The 9,806-nt window shown below is 38.0% G+C and overlaps 1 non-coding gene across 1 annotated transcript; it reads right to left on the bottom strand.

The window, feature by feature from the left end:
- Positions 1–5,928: 5,928 nt before the first annotated feature.
- Positions 5,929–6,001, bottom strand: TRNAK-UUU. The gene has a single exon. It is a non-coding gene; the product is annotated as a tRNA-Lys (tRNA).
- Positions 6,002–9,806: the final 3,805 nt, after the last annotated feature.

Genomic DNA, 9,806 nt, shown 5'->3' with positions numbered 1-9,806 from the left:
ATTCATCTTCAACCCCCATCCTTGGGATTGCTTTCCCCAATGAAGTGTTAGAACATATGAATTGCTGGAGTATCTAATTTCTATTTCTATAGGTCCCATGCTGAGGAATTATATGAATTAGGTTTTGTTGCTCAAAACCCACCTTATAAAAAGCCTCACAGTCCACATTACCAGACAGAGCACCTCATTTTGATCACTATCCTCTTGACATTCCCATTACCTGATACATTACATAATTCTTTACTGTTATTGACTGCTCCCCCACCCCCCACACTAGAATTTAAACAGTGGAGTCTTGGACTATTTTCTTCACTATGTATTCCATGCAGCTAAAATATATTTGGCAGTCCATAAAATGTGCTAAGTGTTACTTAAAGATCACTTCTATAAGACCTATTGGGACCACACCATTTGAAATTCCAACCCTCTCTCCAGCCCTTGTACCCACCTCTCCTTTGCTATTTCTATTTTTCTACAGTCTTTATCATTTTCTAAGTTGCTATATAATTCGACTTTCTTGTCGTTTATTGTGGCCACCCCTCACTAGCAGACAAACTTTGGGAAGTCAAGGTTGCTTTGGTCTTTTTCCATGTTTGTTTGTTTTTCAGTTTTGTATACTCATGCATTCACATATCCCAAGTGCCTAAAGCAGTGCCTGTCAGACAGTGGGTCCTTTATGGAATGAATGAGGCATGTGTTCAACCTGAGAGGTAGGAAAATTGTTACTGGTTACAGGGTCCATTCAGGAGAGACTCTGTGAATTGGTTTCATGTGAGTTGATTTGTCAGGATTAGACTCACACATACAGAAGGGTCAAATTAAGGAGACTAAAAGGAGAATTGAAAGAATTTAAGAAGAGTAAAACTGACTTTGCAGATGCTAGAAAAATACATTAAAATATGTTATTATTACCACGACTCCCCCCAAAAATACCCTTCAGGAATTTTCTTTGATTGTATTTTTTCTACTTCCCACAACTCACCTATGTGTATTTCTGCTGTTTCAGCGCCCCTTATATAAAATCGTTACTTTTCTCATTTTGAAGAAACTCTAAAATAGTCCAAGCTACTTTATTCTTTTATCTTAATCTGTATGTTGGAATAGATATTCTTAATGACAGCATAAACAGCGTCAACTCACAGATCTAGAAGTCTTCCTTCAAACATTTTGATCATATCAGGCACAGTATAATATAAAAACCTTCAACAAATGAAATAAAAACTCCTAGTTATCACTTTGTCAATCGTCTACTTCACTTTTTCACTACTAGCTTACTTCAATTTCCTTTCTACTTCCAGCCATATTCTAAACTTCAAACATTAAAAAGTTACTTTTTCCCCATCTACACCAAGATCTCACCCAGCTCTGTTTCTAATTTTTGTACCTTTCATGTTGCACTAACCCAGGCAGGGAAGATGGAGAGCCCAGGCTGCCTTAGGGGTGGAATAGTAACCCTGCCATGGACAGGAGCCCTTCGGCACCAAACTTTCTTGCCTCAACCATATATAAATACGTCTGCTAAGGCCAACTTCCCCTATGAATTATTTTCTCATTCATCTGTGGTCCTTGACACCCCTGAGTATATGACTTCATATTTTGGGTTCTTGTATAGCTGGTTTCACATATTATCATAATGCTTATGATAGCAACTCCCAGTTTTGAAACTACTCTCACTACCACAAGAAATAACCATACGGCCGGGCGCGGTGGCTCAAGCCTGTAATCCCAGCACTTTGGGAGGCCGAGACGGGTGGATCACGAGGTCAGGAGATCGAGACCATCCTGGCTAACACGGTGAGACCCCGTCTCTACTAAAAAAATACAAAAAACTAGCCGGGCGAGGTGGCGGGTGCCTGTAGTCCCAGCTACTCGGGAGGCTGAGGCAGGAGAATGGCGTAAACCCGGGAGGCGGAGCTTGCAGTGAGCTGAGATCCGGGCACTGCACTCCAGCCTGGGCGACAGAGTGAGACTCCGTCTCAAAAAAAAAAAAAAAGAGAAACAACCATACAACATCCGCGTTGTTCGCATTGGTATACATTTCCTATCACCTTAATTCAAAGCTTTGGATTTCAAGAGCAGGGCCCAGGATTTCCTCTTACTCTTTTACCCTCTACCCCAGTACAGACTGAGTACTCTGTTCACATTATGGATGTATGTATTAAATGTTGACAGTTTTTCTTTCTAAGCATGGTTCAAAAACATTAAACATTTCTCATATGATTTCAAATAATGGCGAATCTCTCTGTTTGTGTCAGGATTATGTATGTAGTGATAACAGAAAAGGGGAGTGTTATTGATAAAATTTTGGATGAGGAATGTGATAAAACTTTGGGTCAAGGATAATGTATTAGTCCATTTTCATGCTGCTGATAAAGGCAGGCCTGAGACAGGGAAAAAAAAAAAAAAGATTTAATGGACTTACAGTTCCATGTGGCTGGGGAGGCCTCACAATCATGGTGGAAGGTGAAAGGCACTTCTTATATGGCAGCTGCAAGAGAGAATGAGAGAGAAGCAAAAAACATAAACCCCTTATATAACCATCAGATCGCGTGAGATTTACTTACTACCAAGAGAATAGTATGGAGAAGACCACCACCATGATTCAGTTATCTCCCACCAGGTCCCTCCCACAACACACGGGAATTGTGGGAGCTACAATTTAAGATGAGATTTGGCAGGGGGGGGGACTCAAAGACAACCATATCAGATAATTACCTCCTATATTAACAGCCAAAACAGGAAAAGCCCACATCGGGGGTGTAGTTGCTAAGTTGCCATGTTAGCTAAGGTGAGAGAATGTACTTCCAGAGAGGCAAGATAAACCCCACCTAGAGAGCTGAGGTCATAATGAAGTTCGAAGGGAGGTAGCTTTAGAAATGTCTGATTGGTTCTGCCCTAGAAAATAAGAAAGGACTTTGGCAATAGTGATATTTTAGTGCCAAGAGCACCCCAACGGGTGCTAAATGAAATTTTATACCACTGGAGTAGAGGATAAGGAAGTCAGAGAAATACGCAAAATTTTAGAGAATGCATATTTTTATTTGGTTTTGTTTTAGGAGGCTCAGATATTTTGCTACATGCATTTGTGCCATTTCTGTCCTTTTAAATTTTACATCTTTTAGTTCAACTTGAAAATCAAAAGTTATATTTTGCAAATTTACTTAAAAGAATGATGAATGTGCATTTACCTGTCTTAGAATTTATTCATTGAAATCAAGAACCAGATAGCATAGCAGTCAGAGTGGACCAAATTAAAACTAAGACCTGGTTATAGGAAAAACCTGAATTGCATAGAAGAATGTCCCCCCAAATCAAGAAGGAGGTGAGGGACCAAAGAATGAGTCAGACAAGCCCAGCTTGGCTGGCAGATGAGTGTAGTACTTTGATTTTTATATTATACACAGTTATTCAGGAAATGCAATGTCAAGATATACAATTATAGGAATCCTACCATAAATATCTAAATCATTTAAAAGCATAATGTCTTAGTTCATTTAGACTGCTATAAAAAATACCACAAACTGGATAGCTTATAAATAACAGAAATGTATTTCTCACTGTTCTGGAGGCTGGGAAGTCTCAGATTAAGGTGCTGGCAGATTCAGTGTCTGCTCAGGATCTGCTTTCTGGTTCATAGACAATACCTTCTTGCTCTTCCTCACATAGTGGAAGGGGAGAAGCATCTCTCTGGGACCTCTTTTATAAGGCCACAAATCCTATTCATGAGATTACCCAGTCACATTTGGTCTACCCCGCCACTTGTCTCTAATCTGCTTTCAAGCTAATTTTCTGGCTCCCAAAGGCCCCACCTCCTAATGCTATCATTGTAGGGGTTAGAATTTCAATGTATGAATTTTGGAGCAACACAATGATTCAGACTATGGCATATATCATTTTTAAATGGCATTATTGAACTTTTACTATGTTCCAGGAATTGTACTAAATGCATTAAATACAAATTTAATTACTCAACTTAGTTATCAAAACAGACTTTGGGATATAATTTTCCTCATTTTCTAGATTTTGAAAATGATGCCTTGGGAAGTTGCATATGACAATTTTGTGTGTCATTATTAACATTATTAACCTGGGGCCTAAAAATCCTTGTGTTGGGTAACTGTGCATTGTAGGATGTTTAACAGCATCTCTGGCTTCTACCTCTAGAAGTAATCAGCATTGCCTCAGTGGTAACAGCGACAACTTTCTCCAGACATTGCCAAATATCCCTTGTGGGTTTATATTGTGCCAAGATAGGGGATAGAAGGCAGAGTCTCGCCTCCCACTACTCGGAAGCCACTGACTACTCTATGCCCACCTACATAATGACATTAGTGGTATCAGTGGTGCTATCTAATATGCCTTACGGTATTTATGTGTTAAGGTACCAGTCTACACTGACTCAGTAACAAACAAAGATTGTATTTCACTGACATAAAAACAGAAAAAAATAATAATGGGATAGTAAATCATTTTTTACCACTGAGAAAGTTTTTGAAGCTTTACGCCTCTTGTATCAGACAAAAAATATTGAGATGACCCGTCTTCTTGATATTTAACCCCTCATCTCAGTAAGTTTCAATACATGCTTTTTTTTTTTTTTTTTTTTTTTAAGATAGTCTCACTCTGTCACCCAGGCTGGAGTGCAATGGTGCCATCTCAGCTCACTGAAACTTCTGCCTCCTGGGTTTAAGAGATTCTCCTGCCTCAGCTGCCTGAGTAGCTGGGATTACAGGTGCATGTCACCACGCCCAGCTAATTTTTATATTTTTAGTACAGACGGGGTTTCACCATGTTGGTCAGGCTGGTCTCAAACTCCTGACCTTGTGATCCGCCTGCCTCGGCCTCCCAAAGTGCTGGGATTACTTACAGGCGTGAGCCACCGCGCCTGTCGAATACATGCTCTTTTCTAAACAGTGGAGGAAGAGAAAAGACTGGATATTTCCTGCAGCACTTCACACAACCACAATTTCTCTCTTTTCTTCCCAGCCCTGAAAAGACAAGTGAGCCCTTACTTCCTTACTTCACAGGCCAGCTGAGGATTACTGAATGAGCAATACATAGCCAGCCACTGAAGGAAGATGTCCAGTCAGTGGGTCTAATTCGAACGTGGGAATTTTCTGTGTGCAGGTCCCAAGAATCCCCAGCTAGTTCCTTGTATTAGTTTGTGTTTATCATGTGTTTAAAGCTATGATTATGTGGCTGGTGAAATTCACAAAATATGAAAAAATTCCTGGGTGAAACTTCACTGGATCTTCAAGCAAAGTAGTACCAACCAGGACAGTAATTTTGTTTCTTTTCTATTGCGAGTTTTCTTTTTCTTGTATTTTGTGGAACGGTGTTAAAGCAAATGAGGTAAATGGTGTTTTGAATATTTCGATATGTCAATGAGATATAAAAAGTAAGATGTTTCAAAATCATTTACAAAATGGATTTACACTCAGAGGGCTTTTCTGTTACTTCTTCGAAGTTTCTTTTCTAAAGTATTTATTTATCATAGTCTATCTTTGTAATAGAGAAAAATAGTAAGATATATTTTCTCTAAAAATATAAATTTCAAAAATGTAATATGAATGCCTATTTTAGGATCCATCAAACTTCCAGCTTAACAGACTTTTTTTTTTTTGAGATGGAGTCTCGCTGTGTCGCCCAGGCTGGAGTGTAGTGGCTGGATCTCAGCTCACTGCAATCTCCGCCTCCCGGGTTCACGCCATTCTCCTGCCTCAGCCTCCCGAGCAGCTGGGACTACAGGTGCCTGCCACCTCGCCCGGCTAGTTTTTTTTTTTTTTTTTTTTTGTATTTTTAGTAGAGACAGGGTTTCACCGTGTTAGCCAGGATGGTCTCGATCTCCTGACCTTGTGATCCACCCGTCTCGGCCTCCCAAAGTGCTGGGATTACAGGCTTGAGCCACTGCGCCCGGCCAAAACACGACGCCTCAACAGGGACTTGAACCCTGGGCCCTCAGATTAAAACTCTGATGCTCTACCGACTGAGCTATCCGGGCTCCTACAACATTTCTTGAGCTCATATGATTTTTGAGAAATTTGGCTAAATATTGCGAGGGGTACTAGGAGAAACCCTCTATCTATGTTTAATAACACAAGTGTGTTAAACACTAGGATACACGATTGTGTAAGATAACGGCCCTAAAATAATTCAAACAAAGTTCATTGGAGTTTCATGTCTCAGGAGGTTGTATTGAATGGGAGGATCAGAGATACTTTATGGATGAAGTGGTGTTGAGATGAGACTTGGAAGAGTTGCAAAAAATGAAGATGAGGTGGGAGGAAAACGCTAGCCTACATGAACAAATACAAATGCAGTGCAAAATGAACATTGTCTTTAAAGAGTATCAAGGAGGACACGTGGTCTAGTGATTGAGGTATACATTTAAAAAAATAGGAGAGACTGACCCTAGAAAGATAAGTTGGCCGGGCGCGGTGGCTCAAGCCTGTAATCCCAGCACTTTGGAGGCCGAGACGGGCGGATCACGAGGTCAGGAGATCGAGACCATCCTGGCTAACATGGTGAAACCCCGTCTCTACTAAAAAAAATACAAAAAACTAGCCGGGTGAGGTGGCGGGCGCCTGTAGTCCCAGCTACTCGGGAGGCTGAGGCAGGAGAATGGCGTAAACCCAGGAGACGGAGCTTGCAGTGAGCTGAGATTTGGCCACTGCACTCCAGCCTGGGCGACAGAGCGAGACTCCATCTCAAAAAAAAAAAAAAAAAAAAAAAAAAAAAAAAAAAAAAAAAAAAAAAAAAAAGATAAGTTGAACTGAGGAAGGCCAGACTGAGGGTAACCAGCCAGCAATAGTGAATGCTTGCGTGTTCTTGACAAGTGTGTGATAAATCATCCAACTGACATTTAAGAAAAATTATTCTGGTAGCATGGAATGACCTGGATGTAAATTGAGGAGAAAGGAGCAGAGACACTGATTTTCAGGTTTTCCTAGATTACATGTTAGATATAATGAAAGTTGAGCTCACAACAGTTATGATAAAATAAAGGAAAGAATTAATTCAAGAGACTTTGAAGAAGTAAAATCAAGGTCACTTGTCAATTTGATTGAATGTATAGCACGAGAAAAACTTTCTGACTGGAGAAGCATATTACTTTACAATTCATTCCTTCAATAAATGTTTATCAACTGCATAAGTTAATTTCTAACTCTATTTGAAATCTAGATCTAGGTAAGGTAGAAATACTTAGTGATATGTTTGAAAATGGTTTTTTAACTAGTAGTGTTTTGGGTGTCTGTGGATAAATTATGTATTTACATATGTGTTATATATGCATATACACATATATGTACATGTGTGTACACAGTATATATATATACACACACACACACACATAATTTTAATCACCATTCATATTGCTGTCAAAAACAAACACCATTTTAAACACATTAGAAGAATTATTGTAAATTACCACCATATTATGGGAAGATCAAGCCTTGAAACTGATTACAGTTGTCATATTGATAACATTAATAATACAAAGCATTAGCTGAGTATTCTTTATGTGCTAAAAACTGTGCTAGAAACTTTACACAGATGATTTCACTGAAACCTCACAGCAAGTCCAGAAGGGGACACTATTATAACCCTCCTTTATAGATGAGGAACAGAGAAGTTTAAGAAAGTTGCTACACTCACAAGGGTTAAGAGAGAGAGCGAGAACAAGAAATTAGACAGTCAAATTGAAAGTCTGTGTAACTGACAACTGGGCTCTTCTCAGTATTGGTCTTTAAGAGAAAGAGAGGTAGGTAATCCAGAGTGGACTCACAAGAGCCCTGCTAGAATGCTGATGGGACCTGACATAGATCAGATGCAGAACAATTCTGAAGGACTGGGAAGATTTGTCTGGTTAAAAAGAAGTCTTGGATAGTGAGGCAGGGCACAGTGCATGTTTCCTGATTATTGTTTCTAATTTGTTTCTGTCTTATCTCTAGAAAATAGAAAACACTTCCCGAAATTGCTCCAAAATTGATTTCCCTTTGGTTGGTCCCAGTAGTCTAATGGCTAGAACTATTTAGAAATAGAGTGGGCCATATTCAGAGGCAATTAGTCCCCATGCCTGAATGTTACATTTGAACAGTGCTTAGTAGGGGCAGTACACAGACAGTGCAGGACTCATCGTAGGATTTTAAGTAGATGACATTTATATTTTGTTTACATCCTATTTTCCATCATTGTAAGATTATCAGTTAAGAGTATGATACCCCAAAATAACTAGGCAAAAATTTACTTGTTACTGTCTATATAAACAACCCTTACCTTACAGGGATATTTTCAAAGGAATTTGAAATAATCTGTGCAAAATGCTAGGCACATTGCCTCACATATAGTAAGTTCTCTATGTATATTGGCTGCTACATTGCATTTCATTACCTAGTTTTATGCATTTTAAAATACTATTTCCTTAAAAACTGATATTTCATATCCAATTTAATGTTACATGAATGCAAGTTAATATACAATGTCAAATAGAATGTTTCTAAAATGTAAATTAATGGTTTACATCTTATCTTTTAAAAATTATAAAGGATATAAATTAAAGAAATAGGCTAATTTTATAAAGACCATGCCAGTGCTTAATATTAACCAGATAAAACCATGAAATGAATTTCTGTTTCTGCTCCTTTAATTTAATATTATTACTTATTAAATTCTATATTATTTTCCCTGCCATACAAGCCAAGGCACACATATTGAGAAGGATTAGTCTGTCTAGTCAATAATGATATTTTGTGGTAATGGAGTGGTTTCAAGAACAATGTGTATATTATTTCCAGCCATAAACAGATAAATCAGTGGGCTGCAATGGGAGTGACTGGTATTTCCAGGTCTGTTTGATCATGCCATTAAGTAGTGATTCATCTGCTGTCTATCATTAAAATTGGGATGATTTTCTCACTACTGTGAGATGACAGCATTTCTATTCATATCCCATTTCAACGAGTCAAGAAAAAACACAATAGCCAGAAATCACGATAACATGTATTTCAGATATGCAAATAAATTAGAAAGTGTCATAGAGTTCTACTGCTTAGAGTTTAGTTTATATATAATAACACAAGAGTAATTGATAAAAATTATAGCACTTACCATATATCAAGAAATGTGCTATGTGCTTTGCATAGATTATTTCATGTATCCCTTGGAAACAGCCTGTTAAGTAAATACTTTGATACACTGACAGTAATTATGTAAATGTATCTCTAGTTATTGGGGAAGTGGATAAAATTATGCTATTTGATTATTTTACAATTATGGAAAGTTAGGATTTAAATGAAATATGATGACAGTCTACCTAAAACCCTAATGTGAAGATTGAGCCTCCTAAGGTTCAGTGTTGTACATAATTTAATGTTTGCTCAATAGAGTTTAATATTCAAACACAGGTAACTCATTGCCCTTGGTGGCACAGGGTTCAATGTCAGATTGGTATTGATATTTTTGAATTAATCATCTGGGATGGGGAGTGATATTTAGAGGAGAGGAAAAAATACGTATGTGTGTGTGTGTGTGTGTGTGTGTGTGTGTTTATGTGTATATATAAAATTATATTCATACATATGTAAATATAATAGAAATACACCTATAGAAGTATAATTATATATGTGTATATATATATTTTAAGAATAGTTACATGAAAAATCACTAGATCTGTTTAGCTCCAGAAAACACTGATTTAGAATTAACAAATAGGGTTAGCTGTGAGGTTGATTCTTAATGAAAAAAAAGGTAACAGGTCCTACATTCTAATTATTTAATCTATGAAAAAGAAAAGAAGGGAGGAAGGG

Source organism: Trachypithecus francoisi, unplaced genomic scaffold, assembly GCF_009764315.1.
Source record: "Trachypithecus francoisi isolate TF-2019V2 unplaced genomic scaffold, Tfra_2.0 Lachesis_group14, whole genome shotgun sequence".
Lineage (NCBI taxonomy): Eukaryota > Metazoa > Chordata > Mammalia > Primates > Cercopithecidae > Trachypithecus > Trachypithecus francoisi.
Note: the sequence above shows the minus strand (reverse complement) of the source record. Positions and strands in the feature narration are given on the sequence as shown.